Genomic DNA, 18,398 nt, shown 5'->3' with positions numbered 1-18,398 from the left:
TAATTTTGAAATTTGACACTGTCAAATGTGGGTTGAATGATATATGATATGACATAACGCGCCTATATACAAGTGTTTTTAGGCACGACAAACAAGGAGGGGGAAACAAAGGGAGGAAAAAATAACGATCTTTCTAGGCCTTGGGTCATTCAGATCATGCAAGTGCGGGAAAGAGGGAAGAGGAGAAGTGCCAAGGGGGAATACAAGGGGGAAGTGCAGTTAACCAACTAGTGCAGCCAGCGGGTGGCTAATAAGTGCAGAGAGAAGGGACTTTAGGGTTGCGGATACAGACCCTTAAGTGCTGGGGAACCTGGTGGCAGTGCAAGGGCAACTGGACATGCAGGAGCCTGGGCCCGAGTTCAGAGGGTGACCAGTGCGTTCGGTGCATCATCAGGCGAGAGGAAGAGAGAAAGCTAAAGCGAAAAGGAAGGTCTTGAGTTGCTTCTGGAACTGAGGTGGTCTGCTCAAGTTTGAGAGAGGCAGGGAGGCTGTTGCAGAGAGAGACCCCAGCTGAGAAGATAGATCTGCCCCCAAGAAGTGTCTGACCCTCAGAGAGTTGGAGGTGGATGAGCGGTGAGCTCGAGCAGGAAGATGTTGTGGAAGAGAAAGTTGAAGGTAGAGCATTCCCCGGCCCTGGAAAGCCCTGTCGACGATGCACAGGGTCTTGAATTTGATCATTGCAGCGAATGGGAACCAGTGGAGAGATTTTAGGGTTGGAGAGATACGATTCCTGGGCTTGAGGCCAAAGACAAGTCTTGCAGTCCTGCAGTCCTGTTCTGGATAAGTTGTAAAGGTCAAAGAGTAGAGGCAGGAAGATTTAGAAAGATGCTGTTGTAATAGTCCAGCCTAGAGAGGACCAGAGCTCTGGAGACTGAGAGCTTCTGGGGGAAAGTGAGAAAGGGGAGAATACCTCTGAGGAGGTGCAGCAAATAGTTTGACTTCTTTGAGACGTCAGAGATGTGAGGAGAGAAGGAGAGGGTGGAGTCGAAGATGACACCAAGGTTCTTAGCCTCACAGGAAGGAGCAGAAAGAGGGACCGAGTGAATAAACAGTTGGAAGAGAATGCACTCTTTTGTTTCTGAATTGGCAAACATTTGACTTGTGTAATAGGTGGATGTATACTTTATAATGAGCAGGTGGTTAGTCACAAGTGTATACTTTCATTGTATTTGTATGTGATTAATGTCCCCTTTATCTTCTGGATCGTACATAGTGCACACGTATTGATTGGCAATCACCTAACTACTAGTGGTGATTTCACATAATATCCATGGTCCAATGAAAATGTGTTTAGTTGCTGAAAATCTATGAAACAGCAAAGATATGACATATTGATAAGCCTGGTAAGTGTCGATGAATAGGTGTTCTATGGATCCTTTAAAAAAAAAGACAACAGCCCTTATGTTTTCAGGAGAAGCAGTCAAGTTTACGTTAAAAACATTTGTAAACTTGATGCAGCACGATTCTGCTATATGTCACTTCGCATGATGCGGCAATGACGCATTTTTGGGAAGAACCGATCTGTGTTCTTCAATATACAAAAGCTTGTGAACTTCTGATGGTGCATCTTCTTCCGGGTATCAGCAGTTGTTGTCCAATGTATTCACAGTATGTGCATTGTTTAATCACAAGACAACAATAATATTGCAGCTCAGTTTAATGAAGACTCACCTTGGGTGTAGGGCATTTCTAAATGAGTGTATATTTATATTTTGATATTGGTGATCTGGATGTGTAAGACACTTCCCATGCTTTGCTCTATTCTAAGGTCCTTTACTTAAACCTGGAAATCTAATAAGGAGGGAATGTAGGGAATGCTGGAGGAATAAAAGGTTTACTATGAGTGGTCGATCCATCTCCCGGGGATGAGTATACTAATGTTCCCTAGCAGCAGAATTTTTAATATAAAAAACAGTACTTAGCACACCTTATATGTGCCCTATTTATGGGGTATTCCATCATGAACAAAACATCTTCATAAAATGGCAGAAACTGCACAAAAAAGACTGGTGTCAACCTTTAAGGGGATAGACAATCGAATTAAAGACACAAATGGAATCTCCTTGGGAAGTACTTGTGAAGGTGTACATTCAGATATACCTGCTTAACTGCGTAGTCATAAATTGTGAACCCAAGATCCCTTTTTTACGAAAAAGTGATGTTTTAACTCGATCTTTGAATAACCATAATAAATATTAAATGTCCACTTAAGTATGAAATAAATCAATGATGATTTTGGTCATGCATTATTCCGTTAGATCATACAGTCTAATGAGTAATTGATCAATTTATTTCTAATTAGATGGTCGAGTCAACTGCTCTAAAAAAGTAAATGCCCACGTAGAGTGGATGACTAAGAATATGTTATTACCTCCATATAAGATAATATGCTAAGTGCAATAAAAAGATATCTCCTGGACCTACGTCGGGAATTGAGAGGAATTATGAATGGCTAAAACCTTCAAATAGATAATACGAGACGATAATGAATGCTGATGCTGTTAAATGTTTTATTACCTGGTCTTCACTTTTTAGGAAGAGTTCTATTGGCCCGATTGGGTTTTAATTGTGCGGAACTCATTGTTGTATTCTTTTGGAGGTAAGATGCCCTGCGGGATGCATGGTGTCCTTTCTGTCCTCTTCTATTGAGTCTATTATGCATTTTATATTCTTTTGTCCAGGTTCTAATGAGAATAGGACATTTTATTTAGTTCAATTTTTGAGGAAACAGAATTCTAGGCAGTGGTCACTGGCTTTCGTTTACTTGATTGGACTGAATTATATCGTTTCTACATGGTCTCTCAAGAAGCATACTAAGCTGGCTCTTAAAGTTAGGAATTTGACTCTACTGGCAGGTGATTATTTTTGGTTGAACTGTTTTTTTACTTTTGCTGCTATTTATAATATACTGTCCTTGTGCATACATGAAATTTCATGTTCAGACTTGATTAAAACAATGCATACTTTTGCCGATATGTACAATATATTGTTCTTTTGAAGGTACAGATTAATGCGTTCAGCCATAATTTTTTGTATTGTTGTTCCATTCTGAAATGTACTATGCTTTTTTGGAAATTATATTTTCCAAAATAAAATTTAAACTGACAGAGAGATTTCCCGAGTACTGAAGGTATGGTGGAAAAGCCCAATGAGAAAAGAGAAAATTGTGAACCAGTTGATGAAAAATAGATAACAGTTGTTGAAAAAACGTGTATTTGTTTATAAAAACTTTAAGTATTGAATTTTTGATACATACAAAAAATATTTCTTAAGAGTCAATAATACCCACATAATAATAAAAACAGTAAAATAGAGGAGAGCATTGCTTGCAACCTTGAACCAAATTTTTGTCAGTCGAACGACAGGCCTTAACAGCGTCTCTATTAATTTGGCTACAGTGCCTGAATTCAGCGATAAAGCAGTCAGTATTAAAATCTAGTTCAAGGCCCTCTGTCTTTGCAGCCAAGCCCTGTGCAAATATTGCGCTGTTGCAAAGACAACACAGGAAGACACAGTTTGTCTAACAATATGCACGGTTTCTGCTACACAACGGGCTCCTACAACTCAAGATAGGTCGCAAATCCAATTCTTTCAAAGTTATTGTACAAGGGCAAATCAGTAGACAATGTACCAACATTTCCCATACTTCCCCACACATGATATTCCATGATTTCATAAATGAGGCTACCGGGAATATTCCCAACCTCATCCGAAATACAAGGATCTTTCATATGCTGGATTAATTCAATCTAAGTACTTCCAAGAACCCTGCTCCGGCCCTGGGCTTTCATTACCAATTGGGCTCCTGATCTATCTTTAGCAGAATCTTTCAGGTCCTTCACAAGCCGTTTTGAGCAAGCTATAGGATTTTCCCAAAGATCTTTGCTTCAAGGGCATAGAAAAGATGCTTCCCAATGGCCACCCAGATAGATAAACATTTACTGATGTAAAAAGCTACATTGATTTGAAGTTCCCATGAAGGACATGGCATAACAATTACATCAACATAAGGCAGAGAACAGCAGCTAGACATTGTTTTATATATTTATGCAATTTATTTTGGTTGTTTGAGTATTTTATTGTTCATGATAGTAATCATGTTTATAAAATTTTGGGTTTGAATGGATGTGTATGAATGAGTATGAATGGTGTATGAATTTAAATTTATATACTTTTAAAATGTTGAACTAGACACTCAAATGCAAAATAAACTTATGTCTATACTTTTGGAACTCTAGGGTGACGGTGGACATGTTGTTGTTTGATGGATGGTTTGAGGTATGGTCATGTGTTCAGCATTTGAATCAACCCCTTTGGGAACATGTGAACACAGATCCCTGAAGTAGACACACAGAGACACAGACTCTTTCGACCAGATGTATGCTTGTGAAATGTTTGTCTGGAATATCTAAAAGCCCGGTGCGTGTTAAGGGCGGTCTGCAATCTGTGGACACTGTTTCGCTGTGCTGCTTGTCACGGGTGCACCCTTTATTCTTCTGTTTGTGCTACGAATGCTGTGAGGCTGGAGTGATGCAAGGGATTGCATAAAACTGGAAATCGAGTGAAGACTCCAACTCCCATAATCACCGGCTCACAAGCCCCTTTCCTCTAAGGAAATTCGAACTGGCAGGCTCCTCCCTACCGGAAGCCGAGTACAAAACTGCAGGACCATCACCCTTGTGGGTTAAGCCCGGTGCGTGTTAAGGGCGGTCTGCAATCTGTGGACACTGTTTCGCTGTTTGCTGCTTTGCTGTGCACTGTGCCAAGGTTATATACCCATGGGCCGAACGGGACTTCAGAGCGAAGAAACGTCAGCGACTTCAAGTTAAGGTAAACATAAACACCTTACTACTAATACTCTTACACTGACACTGACATCTTTAGCAAGGGCCATAGTTCAACAACGGTACAAGGAAATGTTGGACCATATCCAATCCAGGATTCACTATCGTTGATTCACCAACAAAAAAGAGCTGGAGCAGGTCTCAAGGCTCGCCCTAACGTTGTAGACAAACCACCCTACCTAAAGACCGTGCCGCACTGGCCAGGGGGGCCCTCTAGTAGGCCTCCCTATGCGGAAGTATGTCAGCAGGCACCTTTTTCAAGTAAAAAACAACGCTGTCAAGCCCTTCCGTCGGATGAAGATCTTTTGTTGTCTTGGCAGCGGCACAGGTCGAGGAGCAGTCTCAAGGAAATGCGCAAATTGATGCTAAAATGATTTCAGCTTTCGCCATCACAATGTCCCCATTCATGAAACTAATCGAGACTCAATCGGAGCAACTTCGTGATCAAACGACGGTTCTTGCCATGCTGCATTCGAAAATGATCTTTGTGGAAGGCTTTATTTCAGCACTCCAGACCAATCTGGACAAAAACACCGACCAAATTACGCAAATTCTCAAGAGCATACTGGACCCAATTATTCTCCAAAAAGAAAAACGGAGAGTTGACAGGTTGAGTTGTAACTCACTGTCACTAAGTGCTCAAATAGACCCTGCACGCGCAGAGTCTCCAGCCTCCTCAATTCTATCAGAGTCACCGCCCATAACCGTGCCATCAAGAGAGGACTCCATAGTAGTACCAACAAGAGACGTATCAACTAACATTGAAAAGTCCACGGCTATTCCATCAAACCGGGTCTCCATCTCCCTAGACAGCAATAAGGACAAGGCTAGTAGCGTGCCTTTACCTGAAAAGAACAAGTCCGCCAAATCAGGGGAATCGGCGACTGACCATACAAGACCTCAAATCAAAATATACGTCATGTTTAAAGTTCAAACAAAAGGATTGAGGGAATTGCCAAGCCCTGAGATGGTTCTCAACAAAACGGGATCAAACAACTATTTGAAAAATCAACCACCTCTTTCTGACACACAGGGTGGCGAAACGAAAATCTCACAAATTAAACCACTACCAGTAGTGTCTAAAAAGAGGGACCGTAGTCTGACTAGGTCCAACAAAACCACTCTCCCTAGAAACTTTCAAACTTGAGGACTTGGGGCAGTCCGTACAAGGTCCACGTTGAACACGAAAGACCCACTATCCTATATGGGGATAGACCAAGATTCAATTAGTGAAGAAGACTCCGAATACGAATCATCAGATACTGGCACAGAGAATGATTTAATGAATCTGTCAACTTACTCGGACGACACTAGCATAAGGGTACTAGAGACAAACGACTGTCAGCAGCAGGCTTCTAGTCGACCAGAATCAAGGGACTCTGGGCTACCAAGTGCTACAGTAAAAATAAACTCTGCGCAAAATCAAAATGTGGGCAAGGAAGATCCCAGGAGCCGTGAACCAAGGTCCATTGCCATGTTTGAAAAAAGGGTAAGAAAACTCCTAAATGGAGGTCGAAGCGATCCAACAAGGTGGTATCGTCTGACGAATCAATGGATATGGGCGAAGATACCTTTTCTTCAGACTGCGAACTTCAATTTCTGACAATGGAACAAAGAAGACTCATGTTAGTTCAGAGGGCACCAGTAGAGGCGCACGAGAAACATCTTAGTAATAACCACGGGCTCACAACTATGGGGGACCCAAAACGATCGGTCACATGGGCGGAAACCAGCAAGCCGGCGAGAGCTGCCAAAAAAACTAAAGAAACAAGGGAGCAGGATTTTAACAACACCCCACAAAACAAGGCATTCAAATTATCCTTAACAAGAAATTTAGGATTTCAAGACAACCTCATCATGAATAGAAATAACGTGATGAGGCTACTGAGATGTGTACCAACTTTAGAGCAAGTAAACTCTAAGGACATCGACCTAATTGAGTTTCCCAGTGAATCCTCTTTTGACAATGTGACCCTTCATATAAAATCATGTAACATCAAAAACTTACTTGTCAAAGAAGGGACAAAACTGAATGCTCATGGATTTACACTAAAGGAACTAGAAAATTACACAACAAGTTCAAGTGAAATCCCACTCCAGGAATCGGATGAAGTCCAAAGATCATTCCCGCAAGCTAAGACTGTCGCCCCAAAAAGAACAGGTAACCACTCTAAAGAGGGCACATAAGATCTAAAAATTGGCATCCATAAGGGTAGCAGGTGTGTCACTCTGAAGGGAATGGTGGGACAGAGGGGTTACAGCGAAGAAGACTGGAGTTGGCTAGCTGGAACATTGGCAGGTTCATCATAACGCCAGTCCAAGTGCATCACTAACCCCTTCAGGACTAAGAAAATAGCTAGTTGGAATACTAGGGGTTTTGCACATCTGTTTGGAAAAAGCGAAATAACTCTATCTAGATACGATCTTATTTACCTCCAGGAGACATGGTTGAGGGAGACACCTGTGCTGGAGGGCTACGAGGTATACCTAAACCCGGCCACGAAGGGGGTGAAAGGTCGCCCAATGGCAGGCCTTCTAACTGCAATAAAAAGAACGAGTGGCTTAACTGTAATCTCCTCAACAAATATTAACTTAGAAATCCAGTTCACCTTTGTACAAACAACTGTAACCCATAGGGAAACCAAGAACCAGATGCTGCTAATTTGTAATATCTACTGGAGAAGCAGCGCGGCAAACGAGCAAAGTACCAAAAACATCTTGCTCAGGGAAATCGACGAGGCCAGGACTACTAAGATAAACCTGGCGGTTCTCCTCTGTGGTGACCTCAATATGGAGTGCTTCGACCAGACAGGGAGCAAAATAGAAGTGCTACCTAACGGGGCGTCAGAGAACATAAGAAGGGGACTGGACCTTGAAAAGGAGTTGATTGAGAGAAATATATACATGGCCAATGGCAACTTGCCGGGGGATAAACCAGCAGCCGCTACATGGAAGAGGGGGGTTCACTCAAGTACTCTCGATTACATCTTTGCCACAGAAAATATACTAACAAAATTGACCTCCCTAAAAGTAATACCTACAGAGCTAAGTGATCATAATCTCTTGGAACTTGAATGCACAGATTGGGCCTCCGCAAATCCACCAAGGAGCTACCACCAAGAAGATCAGAATCTCCAGGTCTCTTCGGGAGGTAATCGATTACGGATCAACAAAAGAGACATGTCGATTGTTACATCCTCCTTGTTGGCATTGAACTCGGACCCACTGCGCCAATTCGACGCTATACTACAATACCCAGACTTCTTACAGGCCTTCAGAGAAAAGCAACCCACCTCTATGAAGCCAACCTTTGTACCGAGACATGTATTCAACATCCAGATCGCAGAAAGAAAGAGAGTCATCAAGAGATTGGGATGAAGAGTGAAAAAATACAAAACAACTGAAAATCTAATTGTGCTCAAAAAAGCCAAAAATACCTTTAAGAACTGGTTATTTCACCACAAACAACATATTATTCAACAAGATGGTGAGAAAATGCTGCGGCTTGCCACCCAGAAAAACACAGCAGGTGTGTGGAAGCTAATAAATGACTTGAATACCCCTGAGGAATCTAAAATAACAAACTCAGTATCTGCACAAGTGTGGGAGGCGCACTTCAAACGCCTATACGCATCCAAAGGGCCAGTGCCTATCAAGTCATTCACAAAGTCAGAAGCCGCCTGGGACTTCAAATTCGACATTCATGAAATAATCAATCTCACAGAGAAGTCAAATGTGTCGAGAGCAGCAGGCCCAGATGGGCTGACCAACGAGATTCTGAAGAAGGATCCAGTTGGCTGGGCAACATTTATGTTGAAACTATTTACCACAGTGGTGAGAGAAAAGAGTCTGCCACTATCCTGGACCCGTTCAATAGTGGTCCCCATCTTCAAGAAGGGGGACAGGTCGGACCCCTGCAACTACAGGCCTATCACCCTTCTTGACGTGGTTGGCAAAATATTTGCGGCAATTATCTTGAGGCACCTAAATGAATGGAGCCTGACGGCCCACCACCAGGACCAGTGGCAGTCCGGCTTCCGAAAGGGGATCGGCACCAGTTTAAATATATTTATCATCAGTATACTCAAGTGCCTGGTCAATCAGAAAAAGATACGGTCGCTTTACATCGCTTCGATCGACCTGGAACAGGCTTTCGACTCTGTGGACCGCAGAATCCTGTGGGACAAACTTAAGAAATGGGGTTGTCCCTTAGCCTTGAGGGAACCCTTGGAAGCCCTTCACTGCGATACCACCTTAAGAATCAGGTTGGACAGGAGGGGGCTACTGTCCAACAAAATTCTATCAGAGAATGGGTTAAAGCAGGGTTGTCGCTTGGCCCCAGCGGTCTTTTGCCTATTTATATCAGACATGGCTGAGGCTTTCACAAATACGAGATGCTTTCCACCTAAAATCGCTGGCCATCCAGTGGGCAGACTACTATTTGCTGACGACCTGCTACTGCTCGACCAGACGGAAATTGGGCTGCAGAGGCAATTAACTGACTTGTCTCTCTATATTCACAAAAACGGCCTCCGAATAAACGCAAAAAAATCTAAAATCTTGATACTGGGTGACGGTGGCAGGGTCAGTAAGTGGAATAAATGCCGTTGGACACTGAATGGAGAACAAATACCAGTGGTGGCATCGATGATGTATCTGGGGATAACGCTAAATAACAGTTGGGGAGACGTTACTGGCATCGACCACTTGAGAAGTAAAGTCAACAACCTGGCATCTCAAGCGCTGCTTATTAAAGGGCGCTATTGTAAATTTTCCATGATTCCAATTCTGGACTTTTGCAAATTGAAAGTCGCACCTATACTTACGTATGCAGCAGAGGCCAACCTCTTTATGGACCCCAAAAACTGGAACCACTTGGAAGGCCTGTTTTGGAAAAGGGTTTTGGCACTCCCAAAGTCAATACCAATAGAACGGGTTTGTAGGTAACTGGGTCTACCCTCCCTATATTCTCTAATGGAATGGAAGTCTTTATCCTTTCTGAGGAAATGTATTCACCCTCCAGGAGTAAGTGGGTTTTCTATAATCAAGGAGGCCATGGAAGGGAACCAGGTAGAAGTCTTAAAAACCTGGCTTGAGTCCTGTTCTTCTATCCTGTTGTCTCTAGCCCTTTCGGGCAAAACACTAACAGAAAACCTGATGAGGGTGAAGCACAAATTACTGGACCTCGACTGGATTAGGACTCAGCAAAAAGTGAAAGGCTACAAACTGTATGTGGATGAACCAGCGGAACACTACAGTAGGGGTACGGTCATACCTTACCTTGATAGATTCCCTTCACCGTCTGAGCGCCAAAACGTCCTAAGATTTCGCTTAGACCTCTCTCCAACACGGGTGGTCACAGAAAGGAGAACGAAGGCCCAGGAAGAGAGTACTAAACTGTCGGATGTGCAACAAAAGTCCTGAGTCTCTGAAACATCTTGTGTTAGTATGTGAACCCTTGCACTCTACAAGAGCTAAATACCTAGGGAGGTTCCTTGAGGAATCGACCACAAAAACGTTGGACGAATGGTGGGCTCACATCAGATGGGGGGCTCGGCTCTCGCTGTCGTTAGCTGTACTTCTGTTTGTGAGGGCAATTTTCACCACTATGGAGGTTATCGAAAACACACAAGTTGGGTGAAAACAACTTCATAGATTGGATCTTCTGAGGAGGAAAAATGTTTGCCTTTCGTTTTTATTTTGTTTCCTTTATTCTTCTTTTTTTGTTCCCTTTCTTTCTACTCCTTTCTCCGCAAATAGTTTCTTTGCAAATAGTTCCTGTAAATAAAGTTTTTTTCTGGAAACAATTTTTATGTATGTATTGATTAATTGGTTGCATCTAAGGTTTAATAAAAACCAGGTGATGGGTGAATAAAAAAATATATATATATATCTAATGAGTCTTTCAAAGATGTCTCCAGCGGAGTCATTTGTTAGTAGTGTATAGGGAAACTTTTTGTCAAAGTGACAGGGAGCCTTGACATCTTGACCTTTGAACACACCATAAGGGTAAGGGGTCAGGGTCCACAATGCCTTATGTCCATAGTGCAAGGTGACTTATAGAGAATTCTTATTTTTATTTATGACGTTAACATTTATTTTTCAAATGTAAATGGCACACGGTGTAGATGCCTTAAATGTTATTTAATGCAGACAACAGCATTTACAGAAATATGCAAATCTACTGAAAGCACAGACTTCCACATGCACGTGGCTGCAAGACTTAAGTGTTGATCATTTACCTGTTTAACCGCATACACACTATTAACAGCATTTAATAGCATGGACATCTTTTTTTAGAAAGAAGGCAAATACACATGATGCTTGATCTATTTTCGTTTTGGGAATTCACATCTGTTTTATTTATGATTTTTTTTACAAACGCACAGTCACACATCACTCACACACACACATATGCCCATGCATGTGCACATACTCACACATACACCCATGCATACACACCCGTACACACCCGTACACACACACAGCCCCATGTGCACGCACACACCCACACACATACTGCACGCACGCACACTCACACATCACTCACACACACACATATGCCCATGCATGTGCACATACTCACACATACACCCATGCATACACACCCGTACACACACACACAGCCCCATGTGCATGCACACACCCACACACCCACACATACTGCACGCACGCACACTCACACATCACTCAAACACACACATATGCCCATGCATGTGCCCATACTCACACATACACCCATGCATACACACCCGTACACACACAGCCCCATGTGCACGCACACACCCACACACACACACCCATACTGCACGCACGCACACTCACACATCACTCACACACACACATATGCCCATGCATGTGCACATACTCACACATACACCCATGCATACACACCCGTACACACACACAGCCCCATGTGCACGCACACACCCTACACACACACATACTGCACGCACGCACGCACACACACACACCACATTGGTGGGTGCTAGAACTCAAACATCTGCATAATGATCAGGGTGATATCTGGGCACAGAAAGGGCCTTTTCCTATTTTATGCATCCGCATCCGCAGGGCCAATAACGGGGGCTTTGCGGTCTCAAAAGCTTTGCTCGAACCGATTTCCGACCAGTAGCATTTTGCTTGCACTGGGTTTGGAAAGGAAAGTATTGTGGTGTTTCTTTTCAAAACCCTTAGTCTTCTGTGGGAAGTTAGTTATTTTTCCCCTGTAATGCCTCTTGACCTCTTGTTCCTTGACTCATTGTGCAGCTCCTTAGTGTTCCACTGAGAGGATAACACATCACTTACTGTAAACGAGCGCGACGATGCAGGAGCTTGTGGCAAAATCGAATGTTCTTTTGGGCGCCTGCAGTTAATCCAAGAAGTCATTTTATTTTTAGATAACAAGACATTTCAGAACCCTACCACCCATCTGGGCTTGCACATAAAAAAGAAATCAGTGTGTTTCACATGCCACTTCCTTAGAAACTGAAGGAAATAAACATTCTCCAAATAATGTTGAATGTTGCAGAAGGAATAAGCAGTCAAACACTTACGCACGACAAAACAATTACTATTCAAAGCCGCTTAAAAGGTCATTGTACTTTTTACATTGTGAGTTCTATTTTTAATGCTTTTTCTGTTTTCAGAATAAAGGATGGCGTAATGTGCAGTGTTCTGTTTTCCAAGCTCATACATATATATATTTTTAAATAAATACCTGCAATAAAATAAAAACGATGGAATAATGTCTATCTTGTTTTCTTGCCATGCGCCCCAGTGTGTTCTTGCAGAACACCGGGGGTCACTTGACAAGCATTTCACCCAACTGTATTCTGATGATCACTATGAAGAGCGCCTTTTTAAAGATGCCGCTTGCAGTCCAAGCTTATAGTGTGGCCAGTAAGGACCAAGGGGCTAGTTCACAAAGGATCTCGTGTTTGACTTCAGTATCTCCAGGTGCAAGCAACTCTTACTTTTGGGCTTATTTTATATCTCAAAAACAGATTCATGTTCCGGGAGTATAGCTCAGCGGCAACGTGCTTGCCTTGGAAACAAAACGACATGAAGCAACACAGGTTCGATTCCTGGGTCCGCGCTTAGAAACCTCCGCGTTATTAATACGCAACTAAGAGAATTCCTGTAACAGCGCCTCGATGCCCCCAAACTGTGTGAGCGCATTTTAAAAATGCAAACAAATAAAAAACAAATAGCCCCACCTGAAATTGGTGGTCTGACATGGGCCCTCATTAGGACCCAGGCGTTAAGGGGTAAACGGCGCCGACCCTTAACGCCTGATTCCAAGGTCCCTTTGCGGGATGGTGATTTTAACGCCTGCTTTTTGCAGGCGTTAAAACCCATGCCGCAAAGGGACCTTGGTGCTAATTACGCCACCGTAATTTACGGTGGCGTAATTAGCGCCTTTCCCCATTCCCATTATGCCCTATGGGGCAAAAATGGGAATGGGGAAGGGTGAAATGGGGATTTACCGCCCCACTCACCTTGGAATGGGGCGGTAAATCCGCCAACCACCATGGCGTAAACGTAGCTTACGCCATGGTGGTAAGGGTACGACCCAGGCGGTAACTTACCGCCTGGGTCGTAATGAGGGCCATGGAGTAACTTGCTCTGCGGTAGCTCACCATGGCCCTCATTACAACCTTGGCGGAGGACCATGGTGCTATCAGCACCATGGTCCATGCCGCTAAGGTTACGATTCCGCCATGGTGGATGGCGGAATTACCGCCCCATTCCAAGGTGAGTGGGGCGGTAATTCCCCATTTGCCCTTCCCCATTCCCATTTTTGCCCCCATAGGGCATAATGGGAATGGGGAAGGTGCTAATTACGGCACCGTAAATTACGGTGCCGTAATTAGCTCCAAAGTCCCTTTGCGGGTTGGATTTTTAACGCCTGCTAAAAGCAGACGTTAAACACCAACCCGCAAAGGGACACTTGTAATCAGGCGTTAAGGATTAACGGCGCCGACGGCGCCGTTAAACCCTTAACGCCTGAGTTGTAATGAGGGCCTATATGTCAGACAGGAAGGCGAAATATTGTATCTTTTAAAACTTTTTGTTTTAAATGCAATACTTTTTTTTCTCAGTCTAAAATATTTTCCACCACATAGGCATTCTTATTCCACAAATGCATTTACACTCTCACACGTCACATTAAACACCTACACCACGAAAGCTCGGGTATAATGTAAGTGTAGTTACAATAGGGTCTAAAATAACTTTTGAAATGTTCTGAATGACTAGCTGTAAAATAACACCTAGAAACGCCTATATTCTTGTGCGACGCGCTCATGATTTATTTTTGTGAAATCACAGTAACTTACACAGGAGTACGTTTGTCCTTTATCCAGGTGCTCTTATGTGCTCTATAAATATATAGACATAGAAATACTTTTTCTTTGTAATTTTGTTTTGTTCTGTTGGTCTTTCTTCTATAGATACTGTTGGTCTGTCTTCTATAGATACATAGAAATAGAAATAGGTGTAAGCCAGATTTACGATTGGAAACAATCTTTGTGAATCAGTCCTCAAAATTTCATATAGAGAACAGAATATACTTCTAGGCTAATATGTAGAAAACCTGCAGTGGTATTACAAGATTGTTGTGCTAAATTGCGTTTCTGTGCTATTTGTCTATCATTTAAGCACACAATGGAGAATGGCATGGGATTAGCACAAGGGTAACCATTGCACTGTTGCAATACTGCTCCAAAAAATAAAATACACCGGTCAACTATTACGATTGTCTTGCACTAGAGGCACTAGAGGTATATGGTGCAAAAATGCCCTTGCAATGGTGCAAGGTTTCTGTGCCCATGTTTGTAGGCAGTGGCATGTCCAGACTCTTTTGCCTGGGGTGGCCCAAGTGTGGCACTGACTTATGCAGGGGTGGCATGTAGTAGGAGTGCACACACACACGCAACGTTCCGCCAAATAATGATCATAGTTTAGGATAATGGGGTGGCCAATCAGATTCCAGGGCAAGCACATGCCACCACAGGCCACTCCCTGGACACGCCTATGATTTTACGGCGTACAGCACAATAAAACCACATGCAGAAATTGCCCAATATCTTGAGCATAAAGTTCAGAAAAGCCTGGTAAAGGAACTCATTCACATCGGGTTAATGCTATGTGGCCTTTGCAACCCTTCAGTGCCCTAACTCAGAATGAGGTGTGTCCCTCTGGGGTTTTGAAGCAGCATCATGCCTAGATCCAGGCCTCATGCCGTTAATTATGGGTTCGGTGTGAAACCTTTTCAGCGATCTATCTAACGCAGTGCAGCCACCCCACTGCAAGCGCTTCTGGATAAAACGCCTTATTGCTGGGCAAAAGGCTCGTGCTCCGGCACTGAAAAAATCTAAATAATTGCTCAAAGCCTTAGTAAACCTAGCACAATGGTTTTCAAAATTAATAGATTGCTACGACTCTTAATTTTGATCTGCAATATGTATGCGTTAGAAGAGTTAAAAAAGTTGAATTGCATCTTATGTTCTTATATTTTCACAGCGGATATTTGTATACATTTATTGTGTTTGTATGGTTTGATATTGACTTGATCTAACAAACGCGGAGAGAGTGACTCTAAAAGTGCAGAGTAAAGAAGTTATCTGCAGAAAACCTTTCCAACTCTACCCAGACTATCTAAGCTAGTCAAATGCCGCAGCGGTGCGAGCCTCAGCGCTGCACAGGAGATTGCGGGCTGGAAAGCGAGGGAACGCATAAGAATTACACATCAGTTCCTCTGCTGATCTTCTAGGCTTCATTTAGACATCCATTGCAAAATGTGTGAAGTTGCAAAGTAGGACCGGAAAACAATCTTCTGGAAACACTCTTGCAAATCCTTTGCCACTGAAATAATGTAGTCCTTGATCATTTATGTATATTATCAAGTATTCTTTCAATATGTCATTCCCATCTTATTAGACTCCATGCTTTGACCCAACCTGGGCAAACAACATAAATTCCAGTCCCTGTGTATTTCCGATCAACATGGTCATTCGACAGGGAAACATCGTCTGGAAAAATAACAGTAAAAAAGATACATGCTAAGTGGAATGATATTAGCAGAAATCGTTTGTTGTCAACTTAATAACCTGTTTTTAAAGACATATTTGGCTAGTATTACATAGCATACCCAACATCAGACAAAACCTTAAAACGCAGATCGGACCATCCAGAGTCTTTTATGTCTATGATTATGGGCAATACGTTACGTGAGCACGCAGTGAAAATATATAAATATTTATAAAGACTTCTAACAAATCTTCAGGTATTTATAAAATTAACATCCCATTTACAAAACGCCCTGCAACAAATCATCAGGCATGAGTCCAGGCAGAGTATTTCTACTTTGTTTCTCTTTCATATTTTGAATATGTAACATGTCATCACGTAAAGCCGTAAATGGCTGTAACAAAGTAAATGTAAGAAGAATCCAAAGAATATGAAGAAATAGTTAATTCAACAGTGCACAAATAAGTACATTGGTGCTCAAATCTATCCAACTATGTGGGTAGTATTGCTGTATCGCAGTATGGGAATGGAGCTTTGCTCGCATTAGAATTAGAATTTGTGTAATATTTTTTGGTGGGGGATGGGCAATCGTGATAATAAATATTGGGGGTAGTCGGTGGAGTTGCGGGTGGTCTACCCTGCATATATTTGTGGCCAAATTGAATAAAAGAAAAATTCAAACAATTCGAATTCGATGAAAAAAACTGAACACAGTCACCTAGAATACAGCAGTATAGAACTGGCCAATCCTGCAGCACCCTTTTCTTCTGTCACACCCACCCAGGACCTTTGCTTGGCCCTGTTTGCACACTTCATCACAATAACTCAAAACATCCTTTCCTCCTTCTCTGCTACTCCACAGCATACACCAACACCCGAGCCTCCCTTGGCATCCATCCTCTTACCCTCTTTGCTCTCTCTCCTGTCACACCTGATGAGGTCGCCAGACAAGTCCGGTCTGTGAAGGCCTCATCCAAACAGGTGGACCCCTGCCCCTCTAAAACCATTAAGGACAATATTGACTCCCTCACCCCTGCCTTGGCTGATCTCTGCAATCTCTCCTTCTCCACTGGAGTTTTCTCCATTGCCCTTAAGCACTCCCTTGTGCACCCCCTGCTCACGAAACCCTCTGCCGACCCCTCAATTTCTGGCAAACTACCTCCATATCTCTATTGCTCCTTTCTTGGGCAAACATCTGGAGAAGTTGGCTATCAGTCAGCTGGTCCTCCACATTGAATCTATTGGCTGCTTTCATGACCATCAATCTGGCTTTAGAGCATCCATGGAAACTGCTCTTCTGAACACCCATGAAGACCTGCTTTCAAATCTTGACACTAACACTTCTTCTGTCCTCATTCTCCTTGACCGCTCCTCTGCCTTTGACAGGGTTAACCAGAATACCCTGATCGCACGTCTCCGTGACACCCTGGGAATCACAGGACAGGCTCTGGCATGGTTAATCTCCTTTCTCTCTGACCGCCCATCCCAGGTGGAACTCGGATCATTTCTCTCGACTATTGCTTTTTCAACCTGTGGCGTTCGCCAGGGATCTAACCTAGCCCCCTGGTTCTTCAATGGCTGCCTTGGCACGTGCCATTGCCACTTTCACCTCTAACTTCCAGTGTTACGCGGATGACACGCAACTATCTTTCAGGCTACCGTCAGCCACCTCCTCCTCCCTCATATCTGACTGTCCGCTATTCAGTCATGGTGTGCTGCAAACTACCTCTGCCCCAACACCAGTAAGATTGAGATTGTTCTCATTGGGACCCCTGGTCCCTCTTTTCCACTTTCACTCTGGCCGGCCTCCCTTGGCCCTGTGCCTGCACCCACCTGTGAGGCAAAAAACCTTGGGGTCATCTTCGACTCCACTCTCTCCTTGTCCTCTCACATATCTGACATCTCTAAAAAGTCTATCAGCTACACCTCCTCAGAGGTCCTCTACCTGTTCTCACCTTCCCCCAGAGGCTCACTGTCTCCAGAGCTCTGGTTCTCTCCAGGTTGGACTATTGCAACAGCCTCTTCCTCAACCTCCCTTAATGGGCCCTGCACCCTCTACAACTCATCCAGAACAGAACCTTGAGACTTATCCTTGGCCTCAAGCCCAGGAACTGCATTTCTCTGGCACTGAAATCCCTTCACTGGCTCCCAGTGGCTGCAAGGATCAAGTTCAAGAGTGGCTGCAAGGACCAGTTCAAGACCCTCTGCATTGTCCACACGGCTTTCTTGGGCCTGGGACCTACCTACCTGCAATGCTGCCTACCTAAATACTTTCCCTCATGAGCCCTCTGCTCATCTACCTCCAACCTTCCGCGAGTGAGCCGGTTCTCCAAGCAGAGATTATGGGGGCGATCCTTATCTTCAGCAGGTGCCTCCCTCTGGAATAGCCTCCTTGCCGCCCTCCGTCTTGAGCCTGACCTTCATAAATTCTGGAAACTCCTCAAGACCTTCCTCTTCTCCTCTTCCTTCACTCTCCCTCTACCCTGCTAACCTGGCTCTATGCTCTCTCCAGCTCTCCCT

The sequence above is a fragment of the Ambystoma mexicanum genome, chromosome 12 (assembly GCF_040938575.1).
Source record: "Ambystoma mexicanum isolate Mex_15411 chromosome 12, UKY_AmexF1_1, whole genome shotgun sequence".
Classification (NCBI taxonomy): domain Eukaryota; kingdom Metazoa; phylum Chordata; class Amphibia; order Caudata; family Ambystomatidae; genus Ambystoma; species Ambystoma mexicanum.
This window is presented reverse-complemented; position numbering follows the sequence as displayed.